A 23,091-nucleotide genomic window follows, 5' to 3' on the forward strand; every position below is an offset into this window, starting at 1 on the left:
GCCAACCCGTTCACATCTCTAACCGTTTTTCCCCACTCGACGACACACCCGCCGAGGATCAAACTCTGGTTATTGGCGACTCTGTTTTGAGAAATGTGAAGTTAGCGACACCAGCAACCATAGTCAATTGTCTTCCGGGGGCCAGAGCAGGCGACATTGAAGGAAATTTGAAACTGCTGGCTAAGGCTAAGCGTAAATTTGGTAAGATTGTAATTCACGTCGGCAGTAATGACACCCGGTTATGCCAATCGTAGGTCACTAAAATTAACATTAAATCGGTGTGTAACTTTGCAAAAACAATGTCGGACTCTGTAGTTTTCTCTGGGCCCCTCCCCAATCGGACCGGGAGTGACATGTTTAGCCGCATGTTCTCCTTGAATTGCTGGCTGTCTGAGTGGTGTCCAAAAAATGAGGTGGGCTTCATAGATAATTGTCAAAGCTTCTGGGGAAAACCTGGTCTTGTTAGGAGAGACGGCATCCATCCCACTTTGGATGGAGCAGCTCTCATTTCTAGAAATCTGGCCAATTTTCTTAAATCCTCCAAACCGTGACTATCCAGGGTTGTGACCAGGAAGCAGAGTTGTAGTCTTACACACCTCTCTGCAGCTTCTCTCCCCCTGCCATCCCCTCATTACCCCATCCCCGTAGAGACGGTGCCTGCTCCCAGACTACCAATAACCAGCAAAAATCTATTTAAGCATAAAAATTAAAAAGAAAAAATAATATAGCACCTTCAACTGCACCACAGACTAAAACAGTTAAATGTGGTCTATTAAACATTAGGTCTCTCTCTTCTAAGTCCCTGTTGGTAAATGATATAATAATTGATCAACATATTGATTTATTCTGCCTTACAGAAACCTGGTTACAGCAGGATGAATATGTTAGTTTAAATGAGTCAACACCCCCGAGTCACACTAACTGTCAGAATGCTCGTAGCACGGGCCGGGGCGGAGGATTAGCAGCAATCTTCCATTCCAGCTTATTAATTAATCAAAAACCCAGACAGAGCTTTAATTCATTTGAAAGCTTAGTGCTTAGCTCAGATAAGATAATTATAGTGGGCGATTTTAACATCCACACAGATGCTGAGAATGACAGCCTCAACACTGCATTTAATCTATTATTAGACTCTATTGGCTTTGCTCAAAAAGTAAATGAGTCCACCCACCACTTTAATCATATCTTAGATCTTGTTCTGACTTATGGTATGGAAATAGAAGACTTAACAGTATTCCCTGAAAACTCCCTTCTGTCTGATCATTTCTTAATAACATTTACATTTACTCTGATGGACTACCCAGCAGTGGGGAATAAGTTTCATTACACTAGAAGTCTTTCAGAAAGCGCTGTAACTAGGTTTAAGGATATGATTCCTTCTTTATGTTCTCTAATGCCATATACCAACACAGTGCAGAGTAGCTACCTAAACTCTGTAAGGGAGATAGAGTATCTCGTCAATAGTTTTACATCCTCATTGAAGACAACTTTGGATGCTGTAGCTCCTCTGAAAAAGAGAGCTTTAAATCAGAAGTGTCTGACTCCGTGGTATAACTCACAAACTCGTAGCTTAAAGCAGATAACCCGTAAGTTGGAGAGGAAATGGCGTCTCACTAATTTAGAAGATCTTCACTTAGCCTGGAAAAAGAGTCTGTTGCTCTATAAAAAAGCCCTCCGTAAAGCTAGGACATCTTTCTACTCATCACTAATTGAAGAAAATAAGAACAACCCCAGGTTTCTTTTCAGCACTGTAGCCAGGCTGACAAAGAGTCAGAGCTCTATTGAGCTGAGTATTCCATTAACTTTAACTAGTAATGACTTCATGACTTTCTTTACTAACAAAATTTTAACTATTAGAGAAAAAATTACTCATAACCATCCCAAAGACGTATCGTTATCTTTGGCTGCTTTCAGTGATGCCGGTATTTGGTTAGACTCTTTCTCTCCGATTGTTCTGTCTGAGTTATTTTCATTAGTTACTTCATCCAAACCATCAACATGTTTATTAGACCCCATTCCTACCAGGCTGCTCAAGGAAGCCCTACCATTATTTAATGCTTCGATCTTAAATATGATCAATCTATCTTTGTTAGTTGGCTATGTACCACAGGCTTTTAAGGTGGCAGTAATTAAACCATTACTTAAAAAGCCATCACTTGACCCAGCTATCTTAGCTAATTATAGGCCAATCTCCAACCTTCCTTTTCTCTCAAAAATTCTTGAAAGGGTAGTTGTAAAACAGCTAACTGATCATCTGCAGAGGAATGGTCTATTTGAAGAGTTTCAGTCAGGTTTTAGAATTCATCATAGTACAGAAACAGCATTAGTGAAGGTTACAAATGATCTTCTTATGGCCTCGGACAGTGGACTCATCTCTGTGCTTGTTCTGTTAGACCTCAGTGCTGCTTTTGATACTGTTGACCATAAAATTTTATTACAGAGATTAGAGCATGCCATAGGTATTAAAGGCACTGCGCTGCGGTGGTTTGAATCATATTTGTCTAATAGATTACAATTTGTTCATGTAAATGGGGAATCTTCTTCACAGACTAAAGTTAATTATGGAGTTCCACAAGGTTCTGTGCTAGGACCAATTTTATTCACTTTATACATGCTGCCCTTAGGCAGTATTATTAGACGGTATTGCTTAAATTTTCATTGTTACGCAGATGATACCCAGCTTTATCTATCCATGCAGCCAGAGGACACACACCAATTAGCTAAACTGCAGGATTGTCTTACAGACATAAAGACATGGATGACCTCTAATTTCCTGCTTTTAAACTCAGATAAAACTGAAGTTATTGTACTTGGCCCCACAAATCTTAGAAACATGGTGTCTAACCAGATCCTTACTCTGGATGGCATTACCCTGACCTCTAGTAATACTGTGAGAAATCTTGGAGTCATTTTTGATCAGGATATATTAAACAAATATGTAGGACTGCTTTTTTGCATTTAGCAATATCTCTAAAATCAGAAAGGTCTTGTCTCAGAGTGATGCTGAAAAACTAATTCATGCATTTATTTCCTCTAGCCTGGACTATTGTAATTCATTATTATCAGGTTGTCCTAAAAGTTCCCTGAAAAGCCTTCAGTTAATTCAGAATGCTGCAGCTAGAGTGCTGACAGGGACTAGAAGGAGAGAGCATATTTCACCCATATTGGCTTCTCTTCATTGGCTCCCTGTTAATTCCAGAATAGAATTTAAAATTCTTCTTCTTACTTATAAGGTTTTGAATAATCAGGTCCCATCTTATCTTAGGGACCTCTTAGTACCATATCACTCCAATAGAGCTCTTCGCTCTCAGACTTCAGGCTTACTTGTAGTTCCTAGGGTTTGTAAGAGTAGAATGGGAGGCAGAGCCTTCAACTTTCAGGCTCCTCTCCTGTGGAACCAGCTCCCAGTTCGGATTAAGGAGACAGACACCCTCTCTACTTTTAAGATTAAGCTTAAAACTTTCCTTTTTGAAAAAGCTTATAGTTATGGCTGGATCAGGTGACCCTGAACCATCCCTTAGTTATGCTGCTATAGACTTAGACTGCTGAGGGGTTTCCCATGATGCACCCAGTGTTTCTTTTTATTCACCTCTTTTTGCTCTGTATGCACCACTCTGCTTTTAATCATTGTTAATCATTGCTTTTACTCTAATCTGACCACTTTTTTTAGTAACGAGTAATCTAACGCGTTAATCTTTCCAAATCAGTAATCAGATTAAAGTTACTTCTCCATGTCACTGTGCGTTACTATTATTTTTCATTGTGGGTCGATAGCAGCATTAAACTTGGTCTTTGGGCAGGAGGTCGGGGTTCGACTGAACTGCCCACTTTAAGCGAGCTGTGAGCTTTTCATCTGCGTTTTTCTGCAGCAGCTACGACTCGTCCTCACCTCTTACAACACACCTACACTGAGCTTTACAAAGGCATTTTTATACTTTTTTTCCTCCTTTATTTAGAGCTGAGCTGAGCCGCTCCGTATCTGCTCGCTAAAACAGCTGATCCTCCGCGACGCGTCAACAACTAACACTATTTTCCACTCAAATGCACCTAAATTCTCTTTCTGAGGACCACATGATGTGAAAACACAATAAAACTTTCTTACCTGTAAATCTGGTCACGTTTTCTGCATAAATAAATGTTATCCATTCTTTGTGCTCAAACGCCAAAGTAGGGGCGAATCCAGATGGAATGGGGGCGTGGGGGAGGGATGTGCCCCCCTCACTACACCCCTAGATTAAAGGTCCAGTTTTGAAGCCTTTTTTTACTACAACTTCTAATACTACTTAAAATAATATTAATTTCGACAAGTAAAATATTTAGAGAGAATTTAAATGTTAGTAAAATGCTAGAATGAATTTAATAGTTACATTTATAAACAATGTAGGTTCGAAATTCCAAGTTTTACTGTTACAGTGCTGTCAACAGTTAAATATGAGGTCAAGAAAGAGGTCTTTATTTTACTTTTTATAAAACAAGTATTTATTTTCATTGAAGTCAAGAAAGGGTGACTATAAAATAACTTTTGACAAAACAGGTATCATTGTCATGTTAAGGTGGCAGAGGGTTGTTGTCGGCAGCTGGGAAAAGTAACTAAAAAAAGTAACTAGTAATCTAACTTAGTTACTTTTACAATTGAGTAATCAGTAAAGTAAATAAGTTACTTTTTCAAGGAGTAATCAGTAATCAGTAATTGGATTACTTTTTCAAAGTAACTGTGGCAACACTGTTGGTGATTGATCTCTGCTCTCTTCCACAGCATGTCTTTTTCCTGATTCTTTCCACTCAGCCCCAACCAGTCCCAGCAGAAGACTGCCCCTCCCTGAGCCTGGTTCTGCTGGAGGATTCTTCCTGTTAAAAGGGAGTTTTTCCTTCCCACTGTCGCCAAGTTCTTGCTCATAGGGGGTCGTTTTGACCGTTGGGGTTGTTTTGATTGCCAATTGTCTGTAGCCGCCTCCCAGTTCAGTACCATCCAACAGGGATACACGGTTCAAACTCTCCCTCAATACCCATCATGTCCCACTCGGTGGCCAGAGAGTATTTTGATCTCAGTGCTTGTCTCCCTTTCCCGGATGAAGAGAGGGATCTTTCCACCGTGGCTAGGGTTAGTACAGGACTGTTAAAGCACAGGAAAACAGGATGTAAATGTTGATATATTACAGCTTAGTCATTTACTGCTATGGACAGGACTTGCACCTGGAATAGAGTTGAATGCAAAAGTGTCTCCAAAGTTTTGACTGACACTATTACACCTTGCTTATACTGGGTTGGACCCCCTTTTGCCTTCAGAACTGCCTTAATTCTTTGTGTCATAGATTCAACAATGTGTTGGAAACACTCCTCACAGATGTTGGTCCATATTCACATGATAGCATCACACACCCAAGTATGCTGGTTCCTATTTTTAAGAACAAGGGTTATGTGTAGACTGTAATGTAAAAGATGGGGGACTGATCAGAGTGCAGCAGCAGGACGTCTGACTCTGACATGCTGCTGCGCCCGCGTCATTTCAGAGCGTCAGTAGTGACTCACTGATTATCTCCTTGTTTCTGCTTAAAACGGCCTCGTTTTTGCTTAAAATTGGTTTGGACGTGCAGGGGAGGGACCCAGGGTATATAGTGAGAAGGATGCTGAGGATGGAGCCACCAGATCGAAGGAGAAGAGTGAGTCCAAAGAGGAGGTTTATGGATGTGCTAAGGGAGGACATGCAGGTGGTTGGTGTGACAGAGGAAGATACAGAGGAGAGGGTGAGATGGAAATTATTAATCTGCTGTGGCGACCCCTAAGGGGAGCAGCCGAAAGAACAAGAAGATATATATATATATATATATATATATATATATATATATATATATAATATTTTCTAACTCTCTCTCTTCCACTCCCGGGCAGCCAATCAAGAGCTGGAAAACTTCACATTTTAAAACGCAGCTATGAGTTGAGTAGGTAGATGTGGAAACATGGACAGGTGCGCTCCAGGAACAAGGTTGGTGACCCCTGCTTTATCACCTTAACCTGCTGCACATCCTTTCCAGCTTGGCCCCTCTGTCTGGCCAACAGATCCTGTACAGATGCCTTCCTCCTTCTTTAATGTTCAACTTCATGTACAGCTCATTATATCCTTTCCTTAGCCATTGCCACCTTTCTCTTCACATTACCTTGCATCTCCTTGTACTCCTCTCCCATCTGACTATCCCAATTCTTTTAAGCAACTTTTTCTCCTCATATTTTCTTGCACATATCTATTTCATTGCAGGGCCTCTTTGTCTTCTGTCTTTTGTCCAAATGTCACACACACAGTACTTTCCTGGCTGTCTCCCTCACCACATCTGCAGTAATTGTCTCAAATCACTTTGCCTCTATGCTATCTAACTGTGCTGTCCTTTGCCTTCACCTTAAAGTCTACAAATTCAGTTAAGACCAGGCTGTTGTACTTCTGTATACTTTTGTAAGAGCCTTTTCCCATGTGACAGTTTGTCACTCACAGCTGCTTATCAAGCTTCCTATTTTTTTTGTAGATACAGCTGTGGTTTTTCCATTTTAAGCCTTTGCCTTTGCGGACAGGGTCCCTTGAGAAGTTAATTTCATGACTGTTACAGCTGCAGACAGCTTGACAGATGGTAACAGTTGCAGGTCAGTGATTCATCAGCATCCCAAAATTAAGTGAATCAGTAAATTAACCTGAGTGAATTTTTCACTTCCGATCCTATCCCGATAACTGCGGATACCAATACTTTTCCGAGCCGATACCAGAGCTCTGTTTGCTTTATTATTATTATTATCATTATTGTTAATTTTATGTGAGGATTTTCTTAAAATGGAGACCTCTGTCTGTCTGTCTGTCTCCTAATCAATTGTTAATTTCACTGGATCTTTATTGATATGGGAGACATATGTTTACATTGCCAAAGCATTACAGAGTAAAGTCCTCTGTCTCTCTCTGTCTGTCTCTCTCTCTCTCTCTCTGCCTGTCTGTCTCTCTCTCTCTCTCTCTCTCTCTCTCTCCCTCCCTCCCTCCCCCTTTTTGTCTCTCGTTTGCTCTCTCTCTCCCTCTCTCTTGCTTTCTCTCTCCCTCTGTCTTGCTTTCTCTCTCCCTCTGTCTCTCTTTTTTTTTCTCTCTCGCTGCTTTTCTCCCGTTTTCCCCTTTCAGTGGACAGAATCTCTGTTCGGCTTCTCCTCCTCGGCTGCACGATGAGCTGGCTTTTCACAGACTCAAGGCAGTGAAGCAGCTAACTTTTTAGCACACATTTTCAGCAACAGTTCAGTTAATTTTTCAGAAAATCCGTGCTTGATGAACAGATAATTTGAACCACAGCTGCAGCTAGAACACTGTGGAAGAGAGCTCTCTCAAACAGCACGACTTCAAAAACCTCCCTCTCCCCTCCTCCCGCTCGGCAGTAAATAAGCAGAGAGCAAACAACAGCAGTTGAGAGGTTTCACAGTGGCTCTTCTCCGGTATCGGGTATATCGGGGGTTGGATCGGTATTTTCCGATACGTGAATTACGTAGGTATCAGAACCCTATACCAATCCTGGATTGGATCGGTCCCATCCCTAACTTTAATATATTTTATTTGTTGCTTCGAAGGTCTGCATCTTTTTTCAGGTGTGTGTGTGTGTGTCTGTGTGTGTGTGTGTGTGTGTTTATCCTCTCTCATTGTGTTCGTCTATACAGTGGCGATTATGTGCATTTCAGTGTTATTACATGTATGTGTGTTAAGCAGTTCTTAAACCTGGCTGAGCTGGATGCCAAGTTTTCCCAAGTTGCACCTTGTCATGGCTTTTGTGTTCGCTGAGGGTGTTTGGCATGCTGCACAGCATGGATTAGCAGAAATTTAAATTTGGCACTTAAACCCATGCTGGTTTGGAGCATGCTCAACTTTTTTAGGAGTTTTGCTGTAGAGCATGACACGGGAGTGGATTTTTACTCCCGTCCCATCCCGCTCCCAGAAAAAAAATCCCATCCCGTCCCAATCCTGGACCGGAGTAAAAAAATCAATCCCATCCCGTCCCACTCCTGTAAAGATGACTCACAATCCCATCCCGCTCCCACTCAAAATCAGTCCCACTCCCATCCCACTCCAGTTTGTCTTGTTTTTCCCCCCTTGTGATGAGATTGAAACTTGAAAGCACTCACTTCGGTGCAGACATTAAAGGGATATACTGTTCAAGCCTACGTACCTTTTTGAGCTCCTCCCGAACGATGGCCTTCACTTTTTCGTATTCAGCGTCTACGTGTCTGGAGACGGTCTTCGCTGAGGGCAGGAGGTCTTCTGCTAAGATGGCACCTCCGTGTGTAGATCCAATGTCAAGTAACTCCTGAGCCACCGACAGAAACCCTCGCCCCTCCACGATGGCAAAGGGGCGCAGGTCTTGGCTGCACATACGAGCTATTTTTTCAGTGATTCAGACCTTCACGCCGGCAGGCAATTTTCGTTTAAGAAATGAAACCATTTTGGGCTGGGTGCATTCCTTTATATTACAGGTGTGTCTTTGAAGCCCACTTGTTCCCGACGCCGTGGAGTACTTAACACAGATCAGGCAGGTCCTGCACGCTGAATACACGGTTTCATTTCCATCAACTTTGACATGATAAAATTTTTGCAGTACAGCTGACCTACCCCTTAGGTCTACGAGTCTTACAGCACTGTCTTTGTTTGTAACTTTCCGTTGTATGTTTTCTTTTTCTCTTTTCTCCCTGATCTCGTCTGTGTGTGGCTGTGTTAGCTTGGTTTTCGCAGAAAGAATTTGGGCTTGCGGGTGCTCTGTATTTAAGTTCCGGCCCGGAAATACTGGAGCTGCTGGTGCGGAGCGGAAGTCAGAGCACTGTTGGATATGTAGTTCTTTACTGAAAAACGACTGTAACAATGGATGGGTGAAATTTTGGTTGTTTTAAATAGATGAAAATCATCATCTATTTTTGGCATTCCCGCTCCTGCCCGTTCCCGTTCATTTTTATACCCGTTCCATCCCAATCACGGGATTGATAAAATTTTGACTCCCTTCCCGCGGGAATCACGTGACCCACAGGAATTCCCGAAAAATGTCGTCCTCTATTTTGCTGGACTTCCCACCACTTTGCACTCGACTCTAGGCAGCAACTCTGCACAGACTCAACACACCTCCATGTTCAGTTGCCATGGCAAGCACAGAAAGAATCACCTAGAGATGTCAAAAATTGAAGGCAGTGTGTATACCAGGTTTGCCCTGAGTTGCACCCAAGCAGTTCTGTTTGGGAGGACTCAGCTCAGGTGCACTCAGTCGTAGCTCGGCTCATTGTGGTGTGAAACGCCACCAAACTCAGCCATGTGTGAGAGCAGCTTTAATTTGCCGGGAGCTGTCTTTGGTTCTTTGTCACAGTTTGTGTTAGGTTGCTCAGTGGATAAGGAGCTAGTCTGCAAATATGTAGACCTGGGTTTGAATTCCTCTCATACTCCGTGTCCTCGGACAAGACACTTAATCTGGATTGTTTCAGAAAATGGAAGGATCATTCAATAATGCTCCTTCCATTTCATAAACCCACTTATACCAGTTATGAGTCATGGGAGGCTGGAGCATATCCCAGCGGTCACTAGGGGAGAGGTGGGGTTCACACTGGATTGACAGCGTACTCACACCTATGGTGTGTTTAAAATTTCCACTTCACCTAACCTGTATGTTTTGGAAAGGAAGAACCCAGAGCACTCACAGGGAACCCACACGAACACAGGGTAAACATGCAAACTCCACACAGAACAGAACAGGTAGGATGCAAATCTGGGACCTTCTCGCAATGCTAACCACTAAAGCCCCTTTCACAACGGGCTTGCATACAGTTGCGTTGTGATGCGTATGGAGTACACTGGAAAACTGCGCAGATTTGGCGTAGTCCAAATCTGTGTAGCAAGCTGGTGTATGATGGTGTATGGTTGCGTTCCTATTCTTGCTTACAGTTGCTTATGGTTGCTTACTGTATGCCTTCTGCCACGTATGTAGCCCTCGGCTCTATTTTTCTGCCTCTCACAGTCCACTCCTGCCTACTTTTTGGTCTTTTTTTTTGGCATTGTAGAAATGCGCTCCATTCTCAAACCGGCACATGAAAAGCAAATGGGACTCATGTTTCCAGATGTACAGCGGGGACAGACTGCTGTCTCCTCAGGGCTCGAAAAATCAGATCGCAAAGTCCAGATTCCGTTGTGTCCCCCCCCCCCCAAAAAAGTAGAAAATATTTCCATTTAAACTCACAAGCATACTTAAACATCCCGTTTCTTGTTTCTGCACTCTAAAGAGAGCGAGACGGAGAGAGAGAGAGAGTGCTGTATCTCTCTCTCTCTGCTCTTTTTTCAAGACCTGCTGTTTCTGTTCTCTTCTGTTGTAACCACACACAGGTGCTGCATGCTGGCTGCGTGGATCATTACACTACACTCTCAGGCATCCGTTTGATTACCTGTTCTGAGCACATACACGTGCGCCAGTTCGATCACCTGTTGTAGCACGCACAGGCACTGCGGGCTGCGTGGATCATGTAGCCACACACAAACACACTGGTTCGATTAGCTGTTCTGAGCACGCACAAGTGCGCCACTTCAATCATCTGTTGTTAGCACGCACAGGCGCTGCGTGGATCATGTAGCCATACGCAAACACACCTGTTTGATTACCTGTTCTGAGCAGGCACACATCCGCCAGTTCGATCATCTGTTGTAAGCACACACAGGCACTGTGGGCTGTGTGGATCATGTGGCCACACATCACCTGTTTTCCTCCAGCTGATTCACTCTGGATGCACACACTCAGTTTTTGAATGTGTACAGTTGCGCAGTGTTGTGTAGATTTGCATACAGTAGCGCAGTGTTGTGTAGATTTGCAGATTTACATACAGTAGCGAAGTGTTGTGTAGATTTGTTTCCTGTTAAAAGGGAGTTTTTCCTTCCCACTGTCGCCAAGTGCTTGCTCACAGGGGGTCGTTTTGACCATTGGGGTTTTTACGTAATTATTGTATGGCCTTGCCTTACAATATAAAGCGCCTTGGGGCAACTGTTTGTTGTGATTTGGCGCTATATAAATAAAATTGATTGATTGATTTGCATACAGTAGCGCAGTGTTGTATAGATTTGCAGATTTACATACAGTAGCGAAGTGTTGTGTAGATTTGCATACAGTAGCACAGTGTTGTGTAGATTTGCATACAGTAGCGCAGTGTTGTGTAGATTTGCAGATTTACATACAGGAGCGAAGTGTTGTGTAGATTTGCATACAGTAGCGTAGTGTTTTGTAGATTTGCATACAGTAGATACTGTAAATACTTGCGCATTTTACTGTCCTTATTGTCAAAATGTCTTGTCCTGTCATCACTGAGGGAAGGTGAGAAACGAAATTTTGATTCCTTGTATGTCTAGTACTTGTGACAATTGCCAATAAAGTCGACTTTGACTTTGTGTTGTGTAGATTTGCATACAGTAGCACAGTGTTGTGTAGATTTGCATACAGTAGCACAGTGTTGTATAGATTTGCAGATTTACATACAGTAGCGAAGTGTTGTGTAGATTTGCATACAGTAGCACAGTGTTGTGTAGATTTGCATACAGTAGCGCAGTGTTGTGTAGATTTGCAGATTTACATACAGTAGCGAAGTGTTGTGTAGATTTGCATACAGTAGCGTAGTGTTTTGTAGATTTGCATTCAGTAGATACTGTAAATACTTGCGCATTTTACTGTCCTTATTGTCAAAATGTCTTGTCCTGTCATCACTGAGGGAAGGTGAGAAACGAAATTTTGATTCCTTATGTCTAGTACTTGTGACAATTGCCAATAAAGTCGACTTTGACTTTGTGTTGTGTAGATTTACATACAGTAGCGCAGTGTTGTGTAGATTTGCATACAGTAGTGCAGTGTTGTGTAGACTTGCTTAAAAACTGTGTACTTTCTGCATCCAGTGCTCTACGCAGAAAAAGTTTAATGTTTAATTTTTTGTGTCCGTCTCGCGTACCTCTTTGTGTCCCTCAGCATAATGCCGCGTAGGGCACCATAAAGATAAGATAAGATCAGTGTAGACCTGCATAGTCTGTACACTGCATTATGCAACTCTTTGTAGGCCCGGTGTGAAAGGGGTTTATGCACCTCTTACTGATGAGTGCTGCTCTAGTTAAGTTTTGAAAGTGCTCCTGGATGGCTGTTGAACTACCACCTAAACGCTCGTTCATATTTATGAGATGCTGTGAGTTTGTCTGCTTTCCAGGATGCTTTGACAGGTACTCATCCATCATTTGGAAAAATAGGCAATATGTAGTGTGCCTACCCGTAAAATGTAAGGATCATCTCTTTTCTTGGATGTAACATTTCCCTGGTGTTAATTGAATCATGTATTTGTGTTGATTCATTGATGTTCATTTAATTTTGATTTGTCTGTGGTGTAATTTGCCTTGTCAATCTAGCTTTGCCCTTTGTTGGTTTATAATAAAAGTGAGAACACAATGGAGCCTCTGTTGACTCCACTGTGCCTAAGACACGGTCTGTGGCATTTTCCAGCCCCTGCACACGATGACTCAGACTGGTCGTCTTTAGAATAATTTCACTCACAGCATGCCCTTTTTATTTTTTTGATGTCTTCTTCCCTTTATTAGTACAAGTCAGACGTGATGATGGCTTGATAAGCTGTGGCTCCCTAAACATTGATTACTCATTAACTGTGTTGCGGAAGTGCGCACAAGACAGAGGGAGTGTAGAAGAGAAATGTCGACTGATAAAAGGAATAAGGAGAAGACCATTTAGAGCTTGCGTGTGAACTGTCAGGTTTTTTTTTTTTTTGTGATAAGGTCAAGGTTGGCTTTGAGGGAAATGTCACCATAATCTTGTGCGATTGGTTTCTTCCTGTCACAGGTAATAGGTCATCAGTGTCTCTCACAAGTGACCTATAACCACCACCTGCTGGGTGACAAGCCAGAAAATAAGAGTTTCCATCAAACAGGATATGGTGACAGACAGATATCAGAACATAGCAGCTGAATTGTTTTTACTGAAAGCAAGTTGGTGGCAGAAAGAGCAGGAAATTGACAGACCCCAATGTCTAACATCGTACTTTACTCGTAGCCTCTTTGAGGTTGACTTCATATCTTCAGCTGACATGGTTTGCAAAAATTGCTGGTGTTTGTAGCCTTTCATCTCTGTAGATATACATAGATAATATCCAAAAGAATTTTGCAGTTTTGATGAAGCTATGATGCATTACTTATGAGGGATGTTTTAATGGAAGAATGCATATGCAGCCATTGATTTCTGTGGTTGCGGTTTGCCATATTATCACTCACGGTAAAATCCGGTCTTATAAGTTCCAAATGGTTCAGAGCAGCTACATTACTGCTCCTCTAAATTATGAAACAACAGTAGGGATATCAGAGAAGCACATAAAGGTATGATGAAGAACACAATAATGAGGGGAAAAGCAAAGGGAACATTATAATGATGTTTCAGAAATGTTAAGTCAGTTGACAAAAAGACAAAGTGGAAAAACTCAGCCATACTGAAGTGAATTAAAGTATGTGAGAGTATCGCGTAGATATCTTTGGCGTAAGACTATAAGAGAAAAATCAGTTACCAAACCAGGGACAATCGTCATAACAACATGGTTGGTAAATGTTTTTAAAAAAAATGGTCCAACTTCAGGTTCCATATATAAAATTGTTAATAAGGAAAGTTGAGTATTGATGAAAGGGTATAGAGACAAGATCAGCTAGTTAAAGCAGTCGCAAAATGCTCTGTGGCCTACGCGGTCTCATTTCAGAACGGTTCTTTTGGCCTCCACTGTCTTGGAAGGCCATGTCTTTGAAGGAATGCGGCCCCTGAATTAAAACACAGCCTGTGTGTCAGTACTAGATCCGTACCACCTGCCAGATCCGTTCTGCGCATGTGCATTGTCTGCAAACTCTTGCAGTGTGTTGGCGCATCAAATTGACATCACTGTCATGCAGCTGCTGATAAAACTATAAACATTACGCAGTTCACCTGCCATTAAAATACACTGGCTTGCAAAAGTATTCGGCCCCTTGGTATTTCACGCATTTTAAATTGTTTATGGCATTTCAAATACAAAAAGTAAATTGGCTTTTTGATATAAAAAAATTTTAAATTATCATCCTTAGACTTAAACTGAAAGTAAATCTCTACAACCTGATATAAATTAATTAAAAATATGAAAGCCAAGATGATGGGTTGCATAAGTAATCAGCCCTTTTGGTACAATACCTGTAAATAATCAGTTTAATTGGCTGTTTTCTTCAGACAAGTCAGGGGATGGATACATGAACATTTCCAAGTCACTCAGTATGTCTTGGACTTTATTCACATCAGTTATGAAGAAATACAAACAGTATGGCACTCTATGGTAAATCTGTGTGGAGTAGACAGTTCTCAAAAACTGAGTGACTGTGCAAGAAGGCGAAGATTGAAGAAAGCCACCAAGACACCCAGACAACCCAGAAGAGGTTTCAGGCTTCTGTGGCTGTGATTGGAGAAATTGTGCACAGTGCATGGTTTGCATTTTGTATCCCCGGTTATACAGCTTCATGATGAAGTGGTACAGAGGAGGGTTTTCTTTCACCAAAACATTAAATCTAGGTTTGCATCTCAGATGTACGTTCTGGCAAATTGTAGCCGAACTTTCAGGTCTTCTTTTTAATAAAGTCCTCCTCTAACTGTCTACTCCACACAGATTTACCATAGAGTGCCACACTGTTTGTATTTCTTCATAACTGATGTAAATAAAGTTCAAGACATACTGTGACTTGCAAATGTTCATGTATCTATCCCCTGACGTTTCTGAAGAAAACTGGCAATTAAATTGATTATTTACAGGTATTATATTTTCTGTGTAGGCTCTCAGTTGTCCAGGTGGTTTCCATAGTAGAGAAGCTTGAATCTTTGACTGGACTGGGTTGCTTGACGCGAGGACGTTTCACTTCAAATCGCAGAAGCTTCCTCAGCTAAAATTCTTGCTCTGGTAGTCTGACTTCTGTCTTGACTCTCGTAGAGAAGAATAAATAGAAGCCACAAAAGCTGGAGTTTTAAACCTAACCAGACCCCTCCTACTGAGAGGCAGACTGCTATAGGCTAGTGACTAAACAATAGCTCTAATTAGCAACTATTGTGTTCTAGTTAGCACCCTCCTAATGACAGGACAGCTGTCTCTCCTAATGATGGGACAGACGCCTTTCCTGATGGCTCCCTTGACGACTCTCCTGATGACGTGAATTACTCATTACCATGAACAAAAGACTGAAACTGCTTTGACCTGAATACCCCATTGTAAACACGGAACAAAGTGTGTCTCAGACCCCCTCCCCGGTTAAGGCTGGGTTTCAGCTGTTTCACATAGAATGCCTCCTTGACCCCTCTCTCAAACCAGATTTTAACTTCCTTGTCCTCTAACGTGTGGTTAGTCTCTTTAAGGTGGAGATGAACTGCAGATTGAGGTCCACTGGTGCCCAGGGTTGGGAGGGTTACTTTAAAAATGTATTCTGATACAGTTACTAGTTACCTGCTGAAAAATGTAGTCAGTAACGTAATCCAAGTACCATAATATTAAAGTAATGTAATTTGATTTTTTTAAATTTGCACCTTAAAATAATGAGATTATAATGACCCGCACTGTGCCGCTCACAGTCACACCCACACATAGAGACGTTTACCCACACCACTGACTTCATGAATGAAACTCAGTCAATAAAGGATAATTGTGTAAAAATATAATATGTATATAAATGTATTGTAATAGTTTTAGGAGCCGCGTTGAACAGCAGCAGCAGCAGGACGTCTCAGCTCAGCAGCTGGAACAGCGCAGATCCGTGTAACTTTCAACACTAATATTTGGGAATGTGTGTGTGTCAGAGTAAGTTTAATACTTTCCTGACATAATTTAATGTAATTTAATTTTGCTGGGTCAATATCCAGGTCAAAATGGCATTTTAACACATATTTTGTGAGCATTTTTGTGAGTGTGTCCACTCGCGGATCTCCATTGAAAATGCATTAACATCCGGGTACTTCATCAATATTTTGCCCGGTTAGGAGACATCATGTCGCTGTCCATGAAGGGACGGTACGACAGCCCAAGTCCCTTCATCATGTCCAGTAGGCTGGAGAAGTTTGTTGAGTGGGCAATCTCATTCTGGGTTAGCCAGTACATGGCCCTCACTGAGGCAGTCAGAGTCCATGGACATTTTTAAGTCAAGACTTAAAACCTATTTTTATTCTCTTTCTTATGAGTAGTTTTTATTTTGTTATGTTTTATTCTTTTACTTCTGTTTTTAATTAGGTATTTGGAATTTTTATTTATTTATTTAATTATTTTAGTTTTTTTATGTTGAACTGTTCTGTGTGAGGCACCTTGAGACGGCTTTTGTTGTAATTTGGTGCCTTATAAGCTGATTAAATTGAAATTGAACAACATTTTATTGAGTCTTAAAGTAAATAAATATGAAATTGGTTACTGGATCCTTAAACTCTGGACATAATAAACTCTACATGGTGGATCCTTGATCTCTGGACATAAACAGAAATAAAATCTGTTAGTTTTTGTCAAAAGCATTTCTTTCAGACATTATTATTGGCATGAATGTATTTCCATACCTATGAGCTGAGCTCTTGTAGATGTGCTGCAGGTCAGGTTTATAAAGAATGCAAGACATCTCATTTTTGGGAGGAAAAAACATTTTAGTTGATTGTAGTTTATTGTCTGTATTGCAGCGTTTGTAAGAGGTGTCATTTTATTTAAAGCGGAGATTTGTTTTGAAGTTATTAATTCCGAGCGGAGTCAGAGAACCGCGCAGCATTTAAAGCTGTGACAAAACGTAGGACGATTCTCGTTTCTCAACTGCAATAAGACCAGAGTCCCAGTTAGTGACTTTAATCCACACAAAAGTGACTCATGATATTTTAATGGCTTTGAGAGGGGTTAAGAAGTGGACTTACTGCTTCTGAAGAGCAGCAAATCAAAGAGCCACGAGAGCAACACATGAAAATGCCTCCGTGTTGATAACCATTCATAAGATTTAGGCGGCTTTCGATGGCTTTCAGTCGAGTGAGTATCCGAGAAATTGTTTAACAGCTGGGCATGTTCAAACTTGTCCTAGAAGGCTTCCAACGGAGGTGTTTTGCTGTGGCGCCGCGCCATGAGCGGCTGGGTGCCGACGCGCAAATCCGTCCGTACGTCTTTCATTACAAAATCTCCTTTAACTGTGGAATGTTCGGATAAACTGCTGATCCCGACCTCTTCTGAAACTTCTCTGTTCTATCACGACGTCCTGGGTTAACAGAGGCTTAAATTTGGAAGTTTTCAGCTTGAAACAGGCTGACGACGGCGGCTCGGGGAGCGGCGCGCCGTCCGGCTCCGTGGGCAGTCCTTAAAGCGACAGTAACACTCCATAATCTCTCATCAGCCCTTAAAATTTTCACCGAAAACCATCTGAATTTCTCGAATGGTGTCCACTTGGATCTGCCTCACAGTTTCTGAAAAAATTTTGATAAAGCAAAGCGCCAGTCTCTCAGCAAGTTTTCAGACAAAGGGATTCCGACGGGAGGGGTGGACCAGTGCTCACTCAAAGCCTGCCCACAGGTGAATGACGCAACCGACAAGCGTCTGATGTAATCGCAAGTGATTCAAATCCATATTCAAATCACAGACCTCGTATACCTGTAATCTGAATACTTCTTTTTTTCTTTTTTGTATCCTAATTACGTAACGCCGTTACATGTATTCCGTTACTCCCCAAGCCTGCTGGCGCCCTCTCTGCGGTGCTGGTATAGCCTTTTGTGTAAAGGTTGCCTAGTCTCACCTATGTAGTGTTCGTTACAGTTTTCCTGACATCTGATAGAATACACTACATTGCTCTGTTTGTAACTAGGGATCCTGTCCTTAGGGTGAACTAATTTCTGTCTCAAGGTGTTAACCGGTTTAAAGTAAACTGGGATTTTGTGCTGTCTGAGGATCCTCTGTAGTTTTTCCCCTACTCCTGCTAAATAAGGGAGAGACACTCCTCTTCTTCTTGTCTCTGTCTCCCGTCTATCTGGTCTCTGTGTTCTCTGGGACTTCTGCACACATCAACTCGGTGGACTCCAATATCAAGTTCACACGTGAGGATGCCAGAAACAACCATTTAACCTTCTTGGACTGTGATGTTACGATTGGAGAGAACAGGCAGCTCCAGACAGGGGTTTACAGAAAACCAACTCACACTGACCAATATCTGCTCTTTGGCTCAAACCACCCCCTTGAACACAAGCTCGGGGTGATCAGGACTCTTCAACACAGAGCCCTACAGGTGCCTACAACTACAGAGGGAAGAGCTAAAGAACAACAACTTGTCCGGAAAGCCCTCACAGTATGTGGGTACTCACGATGGTCCCTGGACAAAGTGCAGAAGTCCCAGAGAACAAAGAGACCAGATAGACAGGAGACGGAGACAAGAAGAAGAGTGTCTCTCCCTTACTTTTGCAAGCCACTGTATATCATTCCTTGAATACAATGTTTAAAAAACAAAAGGTCCTGAGAAGAACCGTCATACTCCAGCAAGCACGCATCAGCAGCTCAGGAAACAAACCTGATGTGTGAAACAGATCAGTAAATATTTCAAATTATTATTATTATTATTATTATTGTTGTTGTTGTTTTATTGTATTTTTTTTGCTGCTGTTTTGCCAGTTAATTTTGTTGAATTGCGCTATCCTGTAAACATGATATTGTATTGATGAGAAATTGCCCTGTTACTACGGGTGTATTTGTATGTACGTGTGCCTTTGTGTGTGTACTTACAATTTGTGTGATGTCCTGAAGCTCAGCTCAGAGAGCCGGCCGGTAGGTGGGATGTTGCATCAAACACTTTGCCTGTGTGTGTGAGTGTGGGTGTGTGTAACAGATATTTTATTCCTTGCTCAGCTACAGCCTTTAAGCACAACATCACAAAATGCCATGAGATGATGTTGTTGTTGTTTTTTTTTTGTTTTTTTTTTTTTACTGTTAATGTTACCGCCGCATAGTGTTTAGACTGACATTTTTGACCATAGAACTAATGGAGACAATTAGAAAAATTGTGTTTGTGTGATTCACATCATTGGAGGTTAGCAGTGAACAGAGTTATAAATAGTGATGGAGAAATAGAAGAGACAAGTGAGAGAGAGCAGAGTATCAGACATGGGAAGGGAGAAGGAGCAGAACACAGAAGAAGTCAAAGGAAGGGAGCATAATCAGAGAGAGGAGAGGGAGAGGAGAGAGCGCGCGTGGGAGTTGGGCCTTGTGGAAAGCCCCGCTATAAAAGATTGATGCGTGAAGGTTGGATTGAGTGGCGCCACAGGGGGAAGGTGGAGAGTTTCATTAGCAAGAACATCAATGAATGAGCAGTGGATGACTTAGACATAGCGAGAAGAGCAGAAAACGAGAGCGCTGGTTTTCCACATGCACTACAGAGAGAACAACACAAAGCTGTGACGACGGTGAGATGGCGAGAGCGAGGACAACAATAACGTGAAAGATCAAATCTGTGATGTTGGTTTTACAGAGCGAGACAAGAGTGGAAGTGTGACTGTGCAAATTGAAGCACACCAAGACGTGATTGGTTCCATTCCAAGAGACAGTGTGAGAAATGTTGTTTATCATGCACAGAGTGATTTAAAGTGATTCAGCATTGTTTTAGTGATGGTGGGTGTAGTCATTCTGCTGATGCTTCTAGGTTGTGTCTGTGTTTTTGATTTCACTCTGGTATTTTTGTGCTCCTTGTGGACACAGACTTCAGAATCTTTAACCCGGTTAAGTCAATGAGCCTGCACTGGTGCTGCACATCCCTACATCTACTACACTACCATGAATCATTTAAAAAAGGTGCCAACAGCAGACTTTTGACATTTGATATTTAGTCAGTGTAGTTTATTGTAAGTCACAGCAGGAATACATTTTTTTTTACAAAATCTATCTCTGCCCAGGAGCTAATAATTTCATTGCTGTTTGCTTGTTAGTTTGATTAAGCAAAAACTACTGGACTGGTTTTCGTGAAAGCTGATGGAAAGCTGGGCTGTGGGCCAATGAGGAAACCATTAGTTTTTAGAGTGGATGTGATTAAGGGGCCAATCTAGGACCTTTTTTGTCAGTTTCTTTAATGGCCTGGTCACATGGCATATGACGATTCCTGAACAAAGGGAAAACAGTAAAAAAAAAAAAAAAAAGTCACAAATCGTTGAGAAAAGCTGGACGAACAAGCTTTATAACTGAATAGCCTACGATTCAAGAGCGCAAAAGGGACGAAAGAGGAACAAAATGAAACCAAAGCCAACATTGATCTCAATGCTTTAAACAAAACGTGCCTAGAGCCACTGCTGGAGCAGTGTGTGTCTGCATCTCTGCATTCCAGGACTCGACGCTAGGACAGAGCTAATAGTGCCTGAGTCTGAGAAACTTCAAACAGAAGCGCGTGATCTGACCCACTGTGGAGATCTGTGCGCACATCCGTGGATCCACCTGCTGTGGTTCTTCGTCCAGAACAAAAGAGGGTTCATCTCCTCATCAGAATCCTCACTCTCTGGTTCAGACTGACAGCACACTGTGCACTTCATCTTGCTCCAATTCCAAAAAAACAAACAAAAAAACATGCTGGTTTGCTGTGGTGGCTCCTATTTCACTGTATTATGTCACTAAGCCATATAAGTGTAAAGATGATTTAATATATCATCAGAGCAGTAAATTGATCAACGCCGCGCTTTGACTCCCCATGTGCGGTTATCACATCGTGAATTCTGCCTTCTAGAACAGCTTTTATGTAATCATCTTAATCATCTGCCTGTTGCCACATGTACAGAAGGGCTGGATTGTCATTCCTATACTCATATTGTTATATTTAATAAAAATAATAAGCATACGTAGGAGGCAATAGCTGCTGCTGCTGATGCTGCGTTCAAGTACCATTGGAAATTACACAACTTTTTTGTTGTTTCAAATTCGGCAGTTGCTCTTGGAAGGAGCGTGGTTTTCATTTTATTTTTGGTAAAATAATTAATTTTATCTACACAAAAGATTAATTTTGGCCTATATAAGGTGCCTGAGCCCAGTGAAGCTGACCCCCCACCAGGGGCGTCGGACTGGGGGGGTAAAGGGTACTATGTACCCAGGGCCCAGAGCATGGGGGGGGTGGGGGGCCCCACAAAAAACTGGCATTAAATACATTTTTGTGTTGCATGTTATTAATGTCCATACAATTCATGTTCTAAAAGAATATAATTAGAATGAATGTATAAATGTTGTGAAACATAATTCTGCTCTAACACTAATATTGAAAGATCTCTGAGGGCCCTTCCACCCCTGCGCAGTTGTACAATGGTTTAGTCCAGCCGCACAGGTGGCACCCCCCCCACACACACACACATCCCCAACGGGATCTGACAGAAGGAGGTGTTCAGTGGTGCTGAAACAACTAATCGATTTAATCAATTATTAAAATAGTTGTCAACTAATTTAGTCATCAATTAGTTGTTAAATAACTTTGTTTTACCGCAAATGTTTCGTTTCTTCCATATAAATTAACCGTTTCTGCTGCGCGGCTTTGCTTTGAACCTTGAACCAATCGAAGCAGTGATTCGCAGATCGAAGCAGTGCTTTGATCTGCGAATCACTGCTTCGATCTGGTGCTTTGTTGATTCTGTTGTGAAAGTGTAGTGACATGGACCCACAACAGGGGGCGTAAATGAATGGACAATGAAAGAGTCAAATATGAACACTTTACTGTTGTGAAAAGCACAACCCAACACAGCAGATTACACAATGTGTACAATAACCAATTAACAAGGGTGACGTGTGGGCAGGCTCGAGGATAGAGGACGTCTGTCCTGAGAAGAACCGGAACCACACGATTTCCTCCGCCACCGAACCTGGAGAATACTGGAGCCGCCAAATCCCGAACACCCCAGGTGGCCACCGTCTCCGCGTGTCGGATCCGGTACTGCTGGCGAGGAGCAGAGACAATCAGATGTGGGTGTGTGAACACCCAGTACAAACAATGGTGGAAATTCCACCTCCACCTCTCATACAGAAAAGCTGGCACGTGCAGTAGTATGTGTACTTATCAAAAGTTTGGGGTGAAGATGTCAGTCCAAACCCAGCCTCCAGCTGCAAGCACTCACAAAACCGACTGCAAACACTGTCTGTGGTAGACAAAATAATGGCTGAGAACAAAGTACCTCCTAAGGTAGACGATATCTCGGCAACGAGGTGGAGATGACGTCCGGTCTTTATGGAGTGGGATGATGAAGTGTAGATGGGTGACAGCTGTCAAGAGATAATGAGTGAGAGCTGTCACCTCCGGCTGTGTCCGTGGCGGCAGCGCCCTCTCGTGCCTGAAGCCCGCACTTCAGGCAGGGCGCCCTCTGGTGGTGGGCCAGCAGTACCTCCTCTTCTGGTGGCCCACACAACAGATTCAGTGTTTTATTTCGCTTAATCTTCATTTTTCCCCACTAAAACCCCAAAGAGCATATGTCTGTGAGTAACATTTACCTTTTTATGTTCGTCTGACCTGTTGTGGTCTTCTGAAACCGTTGATAGATGTATTTTATAACTTAAAAACGGGGCCGATGCTAACGCCTTAGCATGTTTATGGCATTTTCAATGTTGAAGGTAGCATTAAGCTGTTGCAGCTGTCAGCACATTTGTTTTCTGTATAATAATTCATGGCTCAGCGTTTGTTTTTGTAAAAGAGTCAAATGTATTACAAATTGTAACATTTTATTTGTTTATTTTTTATTTATATATCAATAATAATAATAGCAACAACAACAATAATACTAATAATAACTAATAATGCCACAATGCAGTTTTAGAGAAATGGACAAAAAGAATCTGATAAAACAAAACAGAAAAGATTAAACCAACTAACAATGAACATAAATAAATATAGAAATAACTGTTTCCTGTGAACACCTAGTGATTCTTAAACCTCCACTTCATCCCTGTTTTATTAAGTTTAATGACAATTTGTTTTGGTCAAACCACATCTAAGCTGTGTTTTTACACAAGAAAAAAAATAAAATGCAGTAAACTGCACATTTGTGTCTTTTTTCATGAAAATATCTTATTAAATATAACATA

The 23,091-nt window shown here is 41.8% G+C and overlaps 1 protein-coding gene across 3 annotated transcripts in view; it reads left to right on the forward strand.

Annotated features, from left to right (window-relative positions):
- The window catches only part of LOC117506386 (E3 ubiquitin-protein ligase RNF123), a 382,695-nt gene that overhangs the window by 286,523 nt on the left and 73,081 nt on the right, over positions 1-23,091 (forward strand). The window lies entirely within an intron of this gene.

Source organism: Thalassophryne amazonica, chromosome 3 (assembly GCF_902500255.1).
Source record: "Thalassophryne amazonica chromosome 3, fThaAma1.1, whole genome shotgun sequence".
Taxonomy (NCBI): Eukaryota; Metazoa; Chordata; class Actinopteri; order Batrachoidiformes; family Batrachoididae; genus Thalassophryne; species Thalassophryne amazonica.